The sequence below is a fragment of the Xenopus laevis genome, chromosome 6L, assembly GCF_017654675.1.
Source record: "Xenopus laevis strain J_2021 chromosome 6L, Xenopus_laevis_v10.1, whole genome shotgun sequence".
NCBI lineage: Eukaryota > Metazoa > Chordata > Amphibia > Anura > Pipidae > Xenopus > Xenopus laevis.
Genome location: NC_054381.1, coordinates 64296285 through 64311076, shown reverse-complemented (window position 1 = coordinate 64311076; position 14792 = coordinate 64296285).

Sequence of the window (14792 nt, the reverse complement as noted above, 5' to 3'; positions counted from 1 at the left end):
CTCTATAAAACATGGCGGACGCAGTGTGATGGCTTGGGTGTGCATGGCTGTCAGTGGCACTGGGACACTAGTGTTTATCCATGAGACACAGGACAGAAGCAGCCGAATGAATTCTGAGGTGTTCAGAGACATACTGTCTGCTCAAATCCAGCTAAATGCAGTCAAATTGATTGGGAGGTGTTTCATAATACAGATGGACGATGACCCAAAACATACAGCCAAAGCAACCCAGGAGTTTATTAAAGCAAAGAAGTGGAATATTCTTGAATGGCCAAGTCAGTGACCTGATCTGAACCCAATTGAGCTGCATTTCACTTGTTGAAGACTAAACTTCGGACAGAAAGGCCCACAAACAACTGAAAGCCGCTGCAGTAAAGGCCTGGCAGAGCATTAAAAAGGAGGAAACCCAGAGTCTGGTGATGTCCATGAGTTTAAGACTTCAGACTGTCATTGCCAGCAAAGGCTTTTCAACCAAGTATTAGAAATTAACATTTTATTTTCAGTTTTTTAATTTGTCCATTTCCTTTTGAACCCCTGAAATGAAGTGATTTGTATTAAAAAGGCTTTAGTTCCTCACATTTTTATGCAATATTTTTGTTCAACCCACTGAATTAAAGCTGGAAGTCTGCAGTTCAACTGCATCTCTTGTTCTTTCATTTAAAATTCATTGTGGTAATGTACAGAACCAAAATTAGAAAAAAGTTGTCTCTGTCCAAAGATTTATGGGCCTAAATGTATATGTTTATATAGCTTATAACATCAGTTGATCTGTTTCCCTCTGGTGAGCATTCATATCCCTTTCAGGTTTAATGCAGATCTGCTGTGCCGATGGTTAACTGACTTTGCAGACTGTGCCCCCAATAGATACCATACTGCATAGCGTATGTCTGCTTTGGATTGTAATGCTCTACTGACAGAAGGAGTCTAGTAGCTTCTTCCCTCCAGCTCAGCTTTCTAAGTTATCCAGTAGCAAACTGTCAGTTCCTGTTAGTGGACATGGGCTTGATGGGCTCACTTTCTTCCCTTGCTGACTAGACCTTTTGCTACTAAGAGACTTCAAAACTGTAGTGAGCTTGTAGGAAGCAACTGTTTCAGCTACAGCTTAATAAAGTAAAGTAAACTACATACTACTTTTTAAAAACCAGGGTTATAACCGAGCTCTTACAAACAGTGGACAGAATGATCCATTATGTGGTATTGCACCTGTTATCCTGAATGCTCGGGACCTGAGGTTTTTCGGATAAGGGGTCTTTCCATAATTTGGATCTTCATTCTTTATGTCTACTTAAAAATCATTTAAATGTTAAATACATTTTTTTGCCACCAATAAGTATTAAATATATCTTAGTTGTGATCAAGAACAAAGTATGGGTTTTGTTATCTGGAAACCCGTTATCCAGAAAGCTCTGAATTATGGATTCCATTTTATCCAAATAATCTATATTTTTAAAAATCATTTTTCTCGTAATAATAAAACATTATCTTGTACGTGATCTCAACTAAGATAAACCAGCTTCTTGGGTTTATTTAATGTTTACATGATTTTCTAGTAGACTTAAGATATGGAGATCCAAATTATGGAAAGATCTGTTATCTGGAAAACCCCAGGTCCACAAGCATTTTGGATAACAGGTCCCATACCTGTACTGCTTTTCTGGTGGTTTCTGGGCTCAGGCCATCCATATCTTTTCCCTCACTGTATGACTACTGTTGTGCTCGGGAAATCAGATTGCAAGGTTTACAGGTACATATAGCTGTGCAATGTGGCTTCTGCAGACAGAAGAGGGGCTCAAGGGAATACCTGATTGCATCCATACACCCCTAAAGGAAAAAACATGGGATGTAAAATAGGCCTCTTAGGGAGTTATTTGAGTTTCCTAAGAGGCCACTTAAAATTGATGCCATTGCTGTTTGTGTAGCTTGAGTTACACAACCAAGTGTTGAATTTGAATTAAGCTGCAAGCTTATTTACCAAATCTTCTATTTTATCATGTCTGACCCTTTTATGCTTTTTTCCCACCTTTTTTGTGAAGAACTTGTGTCTCTTAAAAAACAATATGCAAAATATGCTACAACAAACCCCTCAGATGTTACAGCTATGTAGAAATGTACAATGATAATGAGAGAGCTTTTTCTTCACACATTGAAAAGGTACAGTGCCACAGCATTGGTAATAGAGGTATTGGGCCGGTTATCCAGAATGCTCATGACCTGGGGTTTTTCGCATAATGGATCTTTTCTTAATTTGGATCTTCATACTCTTAGGAGGTTATTTATCAAAGTCCGATTTATGTCAATATTTTTTGCTTCAAACTCCGATCAAATCCGCTCAGGTTTTTTTAACGTGTATTTATTCCCGAAAATTTGCTGGAAAAATCCAAATTTCACCATTATTTTTCAGATTTTTTCATCCGATTTTCAAACTTCAAAACTTCGGGGTATTGCACGAAACCCAGCGCACGTAACCTAGCTCCCATTATAGAAACAGTGTAATTTTAGGGGTGTATGCTATCTTTCAGTGAGAACTGTGCACAGGTCCAATACCACATATTACTTATCACAGTATCTCACTTAAAACATTTAATAGTGCAATTCAACCATAATAAAATTCACATTAGTGATGCCGTACATGGCATTTTAACATAACACACCACAATGCAGTGTCTCCCCCCAGTCAGCCACTCCCTCCTGACGCGTTTCACACTATTGGGCGCTTCATCAGAGGAGGTGACTTCTCCCATTGACTTATATGCAACCTTGACAGGTCTGAGATGCCAGATTTTCAGATTCTGACTTTTCCATCCTCGTGGTTTAATAAATTCCGAAAAATTTGTGATTTTTTAAAAGTCAGATTTTATAAAAAAAAAACACACATTTTTCATGATTTGCATTCAGAATTTATTAAATAACCCCCCCCCCAGGTCTACTAGAAAATCATGTAAATATTAAATAACCCCAGCAGGCTGATTTTGCTTCCAATAAGGATTAATTCTTTTTTAGTTTGGATCAAGTACAAGGTACTATTTTATTATTACAGAGAAAAAGGAAATCACTTTTAAAAATCTGGATTATTTGGATAAAATGGAGCCTTTGGAACTTTCTGGATAATGGGTTTCCGGATAACAGATACTATACCTGTAGTGGCTGCCTTAATAGCAAAGTGAACATTTTAACTTTACCCCCTCAACATATTTTTGATGAAAATACTGTAGATTCAAGCAATTATGCAATAGGCCTTGATTTCTAAAATTCTGTGAGATCTATTATCCAGAATTCTCAGCTCCTGGGGTTTTCTGGAAAAGGATTTGCCATCTCCTAAATCTGCTAAAAATAATCTAAACATTGAATAAACCCAATTGCACTGTTTTGCCATCAATATGGATTCATGCAGCTTAGTTAACATAAAGTACAATATACTGTTTTATTATTACAGAGAAAAAGGAAACCATTTTTGATAATTATAATTATTTGTCTAAAAATGGACTCTATAGGAGATGGTCCTGTAATTTGGAACGTTCTGGATAATGGCTTTTTGGGTAACGGCTTTCCAGATAACAGATGTTATAACTATTGTCATACAGCTAAAATCTAGCATGTTAAGAAGAAGATTCATTTGTGTTTCATGCTACTAAGACTACAATGGATTTTCACTAAATTAAACAGCAAAAAAGGTTTCTTGTGCAATTTCATAAAGTTCTGTTAGCATTGCCAAAAGTTACACATAAACATCTTACACATCCCTTCAGTTAAGAAATAAAGAATGCTCATGTGTTGAAAAAACTCAAATGTGCTGACTGTAGCAAAATGTATTGTATAGCTTTAAATATTTGTTAGTTTTTCAGTTAATGTTTATGAGACTAAGTATTTTTTTGTGTATGTATGTACACAGTCCTTTGTAATTCTCTGTATTCAAGTTAAAAAAAATGAATTAAAGAATGCTGGCGAGCATTTGAATTCATGTTACAAGAAATAAGAACGAATCGCTTGCATTTCTGAGAATCCACCACAGGGTGATGCTGTAGCCTCAAAAGAGGCAGATCAAATATTTTATTAGTACCAACAGCTACAAACACATGATCAGCATACTCTGTAGGTAGTGAAAATGTGCCCTTTTATTTCACATTATACAGAATTCTATCAGACGTTTCAGTCCCACATGGGGACCTTTTTCAAGGAGGCTTGATACACATTATATAGATATATAGACTGTGCAAAATAAAAAGTGTTTCTAATATAGTTAGTTAGCCATAAAAGTAATTTATAAAGGCTGGAGTCACCAGATGTCTAACATAATAGCAAGAACCCAACTTCCTGCTTTACATCTCTCTAACCTCTTAATCTGGCCATAGACGCAAAGATACCGAAGGTTCATATGATTTTTGGCCAGTGTGTGTCATATGATTTTTGGCCAGTGTGTGTCATATGATTTTTGGCCAGTGTGCGGAGTGTCGATCGGGCAGGTTAAAAGAGTATATTGGCTAACGATAATATCTCTGCATGTACTACCTATCTGACAATATCAATGGGAGACTGTCACTGTTATTTGTCGGACATAACTTTCGTACAATTGCTGTCTGTCAATTAATGGCCAGAGCATCATGTGATTTGTTCTCTTTACAACTTTATATTAATTTGAATGGTTCTTTACAGGTCAGAAGATTGGCACAGACAATCGTTGGTCTGACATAGGCAAATAATCTGCACCTCTATGGCCAGCTTTACTTAGTCAGCAACTTGAAGGGGGGCCACATGGGACATAGCAGTTGAGTTAATTTGCTTTTGATTCATAGCATGCAGGTCAGATTCAAAGGTATAAATCAGCATGACCAATATGCCCGCCCTCAAGTGACTGATTGGTTGCTGACTGGTAACCAATAAGAGCTGCAAAGCAGGAAGTTGGGTTCTGGCTATTATGTCAGATATCTCGTCACTCCAGTTACATTACATTTTTGGCTAACAAATTATATTGAAAGCATTTTGCACATCTTATCTATTTATCGAGTTTTTATTTTTACACCAAACAATTCATTAAACAATCCCTATGGCTTTAAACCCATACACTTTCCCTTGTTAGACAGAAGCCCATGAATATCATTATTCTCATTTACAAATGGCTGTGGACATCCCTAATTTTTACTGTTCACATTTTGGAGATGAAGGCCCAGTGGAACATAACAATGCAAAGAATTCAAGCTATATCTTTGGTTTTCTTATATATGATGAGGCTCCCACTTAGTGGGGAGGGGGGGATGCCCGCAGCTTTTTCCCTAAAAGTTGGCACACCCGTCCTCTTGGTTTTGGTGCACATGTCATTTTGTTTGGCATCCCGCTTCTCACGTCATCTAGTTTGGTGTGGAATTCAAATATTTAAAAATAGTTAATATAAATTAAAGTTAGATAGTTCCTGGGTGTGCTTCTGGTTTATTTACTGTTCCTAGGCCCTTGCCTGTCCTTGACCATTCCAGTCTGCTGCCTAAACTGACCATTACCTGTTTACTGACTACTCTCCCAGATAGGTAGGAAAGGCAGGGCAAGAGTGCCAGGACCTAATATGTGGAAGTCTGGACCAACAAGGAAGCTGGTGTACAAAGTGACAGGAAATAGTTGAATGCTTGGTACAAAAGGGTTAAGCAGATCAAGGTCGATATCCAGTCAAGAAAGTCAGGGCAGACAGCAAAACAGCATGATAAACAACAGGCAGAAGGGTCATGAACCAATGATCAGTCACTACAGCATAATGTGCACCCAGGAACTCACTCAGGAAGAACCTATAGTCAAGAATTGAACTTGGGTCTCTGGCGTCCTTTATTTATCATTTTAATACCTGTCTGCAACGTGATGGTGTCACATGGCACTGTGTCACTACATGGCACACAGATCTCACATAGCGGCTGTGGTGCTCTGGTGTTCACCTACGCCCTTTTGGGGCCCCGGGCTTTCTGCTGCGGAACCACAGGGGAAAAGGTGCATTTTAGATAGAAACAAGTCCGAAATTAGGTACCGGCAAGGATTAGGCAAAAACTTAGTCAATCAGGCAGAAGGGTCTAGGCATAAACACTTCAGCAGGATCTGTAACAGAAGCCAGTTTGGGCACTGTTAAAATGGCGATTAGGCTATTTAAACTTTGGCGCCAAAATTTGAATTTCGCGCTGCATGATGACATCACAATGCTGACGCGGTGATGCCGGCATCAGATGGAAGACAGTGACATCAGCGCCGGACCCTTTGCCGCAAGCCGGAAGAGACATGCCGGGAGGTAAGAGCGCTGGACGATTTCCGGCTGTAAGGGAGGCTTACCAGCATGGCTGCATTCCGTCCCAAGATGGCGGCGCCTCTTCCTTCCATGCGGATCGTCCTGGGCGCAGTTCAGTGACGTCATCATCTAGATGCCAGCACAAAGACGCCAGCGCCGGGTTGGACGCCAGCGCAAAGACGCCAGCACAAAGACGCCAGCGTGATGACGTCACCAAGTATGTTTTTTGCGCCAATGAAGGGCTATTTAAGGTGCCAGAGCACTCCAGACTTTGCCCTACTATATGTTCCTGGGTGCGCTACTGTATATTCTTCTGTTATCTGATCCTGATCTTGACCTTGCCTGTTTATACAGTGTATTGAACCTTACCCGCCTGTACTGACCTTATTGCCTGGACCTGACTTTGCCTTCTCTTAACCCCTTGGATACCTCGATCTGGTGAGACTGTGCTTCCTCCTTGGTCTGCTACCTCTGTCTGAGCCTTCAGGCCCCTTACACCGGCACGTGTCACAGTGACACATAGTGCCCCTTTAGAAGTTCTTTTCTTACAGTATACAACATATTTATTCTCTTGATATTAGCATTCTAGAATGTGGAGCAGCACAAAATCACTCTCTGTAAAAATCATTAAAACTATGAATACTCTTTCTTGCTAGAAAGTTGAATAGTGGAGGATAATTCTATAACTTTTTATTGCTGACGAAGAACTCCTTCTTGGAGTTGTAGACACAATCTTTCTATGTGCTTTTTTAATGAAAGACAATTCCTTACTAAAACCATGCATACTCCTTGTAACTAACTTATTGTGTACAATTTGTTAATAAGATTTTCCTTCAAAACAATTCTCTAGTAGGCACTTACCATCTGATTTGATAATTATCATCTCATTTGTTTCTCTCCCTGTGCTTTCATGGCCTTAAGTAATCTCTGGTGAAACAGTATGAATATACACATGTAATGAAACCTTTATGTAAGTGAGCAGTGTTTAGGTGCTTCCTACCAGGAAAGTCGCTGTTTACATATAATCAAATACAGCTAATGTTTTCAAGAATTTACTAGTCATGAGGAAGAACACAATAAACACAAAGTGCTTTAATTACAGCAGCACTGGCAAGCCTTTTCAACCTCTGTACTTTCATAGCTGTCAGAGAACTGGAAGATAAGTGTTGGATAATTACTAAGGTTATGAACTTCAATGGCATCAACAACATTTTGAGACAAAAGATATGTTATCCTTTCCAGAGACTAAATTAATATATAATTTGAAAAAGACAATGATCGCCTCAAGTTGCCTGCGTAACCATCGCTGTTTCACAATGGTAACTTTTTTAGTCTTTTGTTTAATCTTCTGGCAGTTTGGTGTTCTTATTTTGTATGCAGAGTATTAGAACCATCCAGACTTCCATAGATGTAATTATAGAACTAAGTCTTGCACCCTGGAGGTTATTATTTTAAATGTTAGTTTTATAGTTCTGGGACACATTACATACACTCCTGTTTTTTATTAACTTATTAATGTTATTGGATAAAAAAATATACAATCATGTGATCACCAGCTCGTTCCATTGGATAACTGAACAATTTGTTCTGTACTGTACTTCTCTACTATTTCTTAAGAATTCTATCAAACTTGCAAGATTCCATCGGGATACACTGGAAAGTGATAACAAACCTCAGCTTTTTGTAGATCGGAAAATCTCGCGAGAAATAGGCATGTACATATTTTGGTGCTTAGTGGAACTCTGGTTCTCTTCTGAAAGATGGAAACTAAACCTGTCTCCTGTTTAAAAAAATTTTTTTAATCTGTTTTTCTTGGGCCAAGTGTTTTGAAATGTAAGACTAAACAGCATGCTTTATGAAAATAAAATGTGTTCTTACAAAAACAAACCTCATATACGAGTATATGAGTATAATATAATTTCTGTTTAAAATATTTTATTTGATTTTCATATTAAACAAATGAAATCAAAATGACAACAAATGTTATGCAGCTGAAGAAAATATGTTGCAAAGGAGACAATGGCATGATAGTATCAAAACTATATCATTCATGAAAAATAACAAAAAACAAACTAAAAATTAACTAAGCCAGTGGATGCACAAGTAATAAAAGAAAGAAAAAGCCCATTTATCATCTGGAGTGTCAGATAGGTCATCTAACTATTGAAGAAAGCGCATTATTTGATCGCCAGTATTGGAGTTACAGATTTCAAAATAAGGAGACCAAACCAGCCTAAAAGAATCTTTGGAAATACTTCCTTTAGTTTTAGTTATTAAGGCTTCTTGCCAACTAAGCTGATTCATATAAGAGATGATGTCCGATAATGAGGGGGGTTCCTTTTGTAACCAGAAATTAAATAAAGCTTTCCTAGAAGCAGCTAGAAAAAAGGAAGTCAATAATTTACTCTCATGGGAGATAATATTTGACTTAGGATTTGCAGAAAGCATATTCATATCTAGATGCAGTAAAGCAATACACGGAGATAGTTTAATTTTTATCTTCAGTCTAGAATTCAAAAAATTAGTAACTTCCCTCCAAAAAAGGTTAATTTTTGGACAGGACCATAAATAATGAAAAATTGACACATTAGTCTCTTCACATTTAGGACAAAATGATATAGGACTGTTAGAGGTACTTTTAGCAAACATTTTCCCATATCCTAAATGAATAAGCTTAAAGTGTTGTATTCTCCAACTCTCTGCCAAAATTAATTTATTATAAGTATTAATAGATTTCACCAAATCTGAGGGAGACACTTGACATTGTAAAAACTCAGTCCATTTAATGGACGATTTAGATAATGGATGTGAGTCTGTACCATAAATATTCCAAAATTTTTTAGATAAAGAGTTAATTGAAATCAAAAAGGGGCGTTCCAAAAATTCTGCCAAATCATCTGCTAGCTAAAATCAAATTGTTTTTATCATGCAGTAGAGAAAGACCGCATTGACAAGCTAAGTAATAATATCTATCAGATTCATTAAGCTTGTACTCATTTTTGAGTTTTGACCAAGACAATAAAGTTTTCTTATGTGGATCAAATAAGTCTTTAACTAAGACTAGTAAATTTCTCTTAGCAGAAAATAGAAAGGAATCAGACTTTTGATAATCTGAGGGTTTAAGTAAGAGCTTTGCTGGCATGAAAGGGGTTTCTGTATAACTATACCCATGTTGAGAGAATAAATGTTTCCACACAAAAATAGAATCACGATAAAGAGGATTCCTTTTAAAGTCACAAGGAACATTTCCCCATTTGCTATGTAAAACAGATAAAATATCGAAGAAGGGTTCTTGAAAGATCTCGATGTCAGGGTTTGTAAATTTATTGCCTTGAGAGATCCACTCAATACAGTATCTAGTGAGGGCTGATAAATTAAAAGCTCTAAAGTTAGGAAGATTTAACCCTCCTAGTTTAACTGGAGCTCTTAATTTATGAAGTGCAATTTTTGCCTTTTTACCATTCCAAATAAATTTATTTAAGGCAGAGTCAAGTTTCTTAATATCAAAATGTTTTATAAGCAAGGGGAGATTAATTAATGGATATATTAACTTGGGAAATATCAAAGATTTAAAAAAGAGTGCTCGTCCCTTTATATTAAGGGGAGAATTAGCCCATTTTTCACACATGGAAAAAACCTTTTGACAGGCTGGAGTGATATTCAAAGAATATAAATTATTTAGATCTGATGGAATTATTAATCCTAAATATTTGATCTGATTCTTTGGGTTTTTAAGTTGGAATTTCTTAAGTAAAGATTTAGAAAAAGAACCATAAATATTCATTACTTCCGATTTCTCAACATTAATTTTATAACCAGAGAAGGACTGAAAGTCTCGGAATAAATCAAAAACAACCTTAAGTGAGGACTCAGGATTTTTTAAAATTAGTAATAAGTCGTCGGCAAAGGCTAATACCTTGAGATGTCTTCTATTAATGGTAATTCCCGAAATTGACTTGGATTGATCAAGGAAACGAATTAGCGGTTCTAGAGCAATATTAAATAAAAGGGGCGACAAAGGACAGCCCTGTCTTGTCCCTTTAAATATTTCAAAAGGTGGCGACCTAGCTCCCCCAAAATAATTTGTGTTCTGGGATTTTTGTAAAGATATTTGATATATTGGAAAAAGGGGCCTGTGATACCAAATTTCTTAAGGCAAACAAATAGATGATCCCAGGTAATATTATCAAACGCCTTTTCAGCATCAATATTAAAAATAGAACTGGGGATTTTATGTTTTTTGGCGAAGTATAAGATATGGATCAGAGCCCTAATATTCTTTACTCCTGACCTATTCTTAATAAAACTATTTTGGGCCTCGGATATTATAGAGGGAAGAATTAAAGAAAGCCTATCGGCAAGGACCTTGGATAGTATCTTGATATCTTGATTTAACAAGGAAATAGGCCTATAGGAGGAGGGAAGGGATAAGTCTTTGTCTTTTTTTGGGATAACTCTAAGATTTGATATTTCACTAGAAGGTAGGCTCTTTCCAAAGAATAATATATCATTGAATAGGTTTGTTAAAAAGGGTGAGATTTTATCTTTCATAATTTTGTAGAAAGAAGGAGTTAGGCCATCAGGGCCACCTGCCTTTGCAGTTTTCAGATTATTAATAATAGTGGACACTTCCTCAGAGGAAATTGAATATAATTTCTGAAATGCTGGCTATAGAGGAAGCAGACTGTGCGGTCATGGGGGGCCTTGGACTGTGAGGTCTGCTGTATAGAAATCCCCGCTTCCCAGCAATTCTCCTACCTTTGTACAATGGGGAGGTGCAAACAGGCAGAAGGGGGTGCTAGGTAGGGGTTGCTGTGTCCAGTCTCCCCCTCCATGCCCACTCATCAAATTCAAAAGGAGCATCAATCAAATTTCTTAGTTTCAACATATGATATGGTACTATTTGGTTATCGGGCTTAAATGATTTCCATATCCAATTCTCTTTTAATTTACATATTCCACAGTGTTCCAAGGGTTGTAGATCTAGAATGGACACTGTAAATGGTGGTGATATTTACAGATATATTATTAGTAATTGCTTTTTTTGCCAGGAGACAATGTATCTGCCATAGTGGTCTATGTGTAGTTCCATTAATTCAAATGTGAGACTCTTGCATCTTAAGACTGACACCCTCTCCAATAGGAGTAGTAGGTGAGTGGAAATGCCAGCCTACAAACTGTTTCTTTAGGGTCAATATTTCCTGATCATTTAAATGAGTCTGTTTGAGAATTGATGGAGCATATCTCTTTAAATAGGTGAAAATCAGGCTCCTTTAAAACTTAGATTTCAGCTCATTATATTTCACCATAGTATTGATAATTTAGCCACTGTGTCCACAGTCCACTGTGAGTGAAGTACAGATGTTGTTTTATGAAAATGGGGTTGTATCTTGGTTTTTCAGACTGGGGGTTGTGTTCCAAACAACACTTGCATTGATCCCATGCACCTATTGACAAAAGCTGCTGAGGCTATCCTGGAACTACCAGGGCCAGGTTGGAAGTTGCTTCAGGGTTCCCAAGCATTAGAAGGTGTAGCTGCTCACCAATCATCAAAAGTGGCAGGATCGATGCCTAGGCAACCATGGGAAGTGCTGCAGTGTGGTTGGATGTAAGTATCGTATTGAAGGCTCAAATATATAGCCAGATAATAACGGATTTATCAAATAAGTTATTTACACCTCCAGAATCAATCTTAAACCATTCAGTTCATAGCAAAGCAGAGAACAATTATATAGATTTTTTAAAAATTTTTGTTGAAATGTGGTGTGAAAATAGTTTTTATTTACAACAAGAGTTGTGAATTTACAAAATGTTGCAATAGTATTAAGCATTGGCACAATTCAGCTTGGTTACATGTTTTTACAGTTGCATCAGAATTGTTTACATGTTTAGTTAGCTTTTGGCTGTTATAGGTTATAGTGCCATCTATGTTTAAAGGAATAATATAACAGAATTATTTGTGTTATTTTATCCAAGTATCGAGATTCATTCATACAATAAAATGATAAAAAGCCTACCATGTCCTGAATATTAATCATGTTAAGTTTTCTGGTTGAAAAGAATGTTGCGTGGGTGACATGATATAATCCTTCCTGGGACAGTCTTTCACAGTTCCTAATTCCTTTAATTATTTAAATATATTCATTTTCTCCAGGTTCTGTCTAATTATAGGCAGAGTGTTATCTCAAGCATGTCAGCACCCATTAGAAACATAATTTTGGCTATTGAATGGAAAGAATAATGAGAAATAAAAAAAAAAACAATCTCTGCCATCCTATCTTTCCAATCACACCTTGGAGGGATTTTTATCTGCAATTATTTATTTGTTGTTCAAACTACTACTGATAACTGAATCCTTATTTTTGGGATCCCTAATATTTTACGCTGGATTTGGCCGAATCCCGAACCGAATTTGAACCTGAATGTGCATATGCAAAGTAAAGTAAAGCGGTGTCAGGTCCAGAGGAGTGGTTGTATGTTTGATCAGTAGGACTCCCAGTCCCATAAGATACAAGACATCTCATGTACCAGATACACAACAACGAAATTTTTGTAAATGAAAAAGCATTCCAAACTCCAGACCTGTTACGGTCGGCACCCAACACCAGAACAAACACCAAGCACCCTGGTCTCGGCTCGTGTTTCACCAGTAGTGTGACCACCTTTTGGTCTCAGGAGGAGCCCTCGGCTTACTTGGATGCCACCTGGACTTAAACGAGAGGTGCAAGATGAGGGTTCTGGATAGGCAGAGGGGCACAACTGTAGATAGCGTCTTTAAGGCCAAAGGTCTCGGTACAATCAGGAATAGGCAAATTCGTGGTCAGACAGGCAGGATCGAGGCAGGTAGATAGCAAGGATCGTCAGGCAGGCTAGGGTCAAAACCGGGTAATCAATCAGATGGGATTGAGGCAGAATCGGAATCAAACAACAGGCAGGAGTCAAATCTGGAAGTCAATCAGGAGGGACAAGCGGAATCAAAGTAGGTTTCAGGCAAGGTTCAGGTTTTCAGAGATCACAGGAGATCAGAACAGATTTCAAACAAACAGGAACTAGCACAAGGCGCAGGAAACTACGGGCAAGGTCTAGCAGCCCAACTGGGCCTTTCATAGCGCGCCAAGATTTCGCGCCATCGCGCGTCTGCGTCAGACGCTTGCGCGTCCGCGACAATAAGTACAACGAGACGCGGGCGCGCGCGCCCTAAGGAACCAACATGGTGGCAGAGACAGACTGGCATGGCGGGTGTCCCTGCCACTGGCGCGGCGGGCGTCCCCGCCGAACCACTGGACCATCAGGGTTAGTTTTAATTTTCGTTACATTACCTTATTAATAATACACATGCCATCATTTTCATTACATATGGTGCTTACTTTTATTTTACAGTGTGGAATTGGTAAGGTTGGTAATGCACCATCTAGAAAACCAAATATCTGTTGAACACAGGCCTTTACCCTTGACTTCTATGTATTCTACATTAAATTATCATCTATTGCCTATAACTGCCTATCCAGCATATTCCTAAAGAATGGATAAAAAAACATTCCCTTTCGTTTACAGCAGTATACATGCCGTCGAGATCTGGGATTTGTCTTATGTCAAATTAAGTTTAGGTCATTTAATATAAATTTAATTAGGCTATAATTAGTTCATGAGCCATATTAGAAACCATGTTAGCAAATCTAAGTGTCACGACATAATAATATCTTGTCCTCATAATATTTCCTCATAATACATCCTTGTATTATAGAAAAGAACATATTCAAGCAACATTTTGAATCATTAAAATATGTAATATTTATTGTATATAAACAAAATGTTCACTCACTTTCTCACGAGATCATATTTTGTTGTATAAATCCAGGTGCATTGAATAATTTGTTTATTTATTAAAATGAATTTAAAATTAAGTCATCTGTTGAAAACAAACAACCAAAATCTATGCTTTCAGGGTACAGTTTGACCAAGGCAGAGTTTCTAGATATGTTAATATGCTGAAGAAACAATAAGTTTTCAACTAGGCTATATAGAAAAACAGTAGAAAAAAAAATAGCGTTTTGCAATTTGGCAGCTTCAATCCACCAAGAACATTGGGTTGACCTAAAAGTTAAATGATGAGATGCAAATGGATAACATCTGATGAAGTTGTTTATCAACAAATGAGTGATACAGTCCTGAACATATTTAGGGCCAAAGGGTACCCTGACAAATGAGTACATAAAGCCAAGAATTAGGTAGGTCATATTTCTTGTGACACTAGTATTGACCTGCTACATGATTCCTCCTCCTCCAAGGTGTATAAAGAATTTCTGTTGTTTGCTTCATAGCGGTAATCCACAGTGACCTTAATTCAAATCCAAATATGTATGTCTTTATTAGTGATGGTGAAATTGCTGGAAATGGCCACGTCTTATTAAAAATGTCTAAGAAAGCAAAATGAAAACAGAGATCCTCTGTTGTCCTAGACATGAGGCCACCCTAAAACAAATGGGGTATGAGCTTCAAATGTTAAAAAAATGGTAAATAAAATATTTTTAACAGTTAC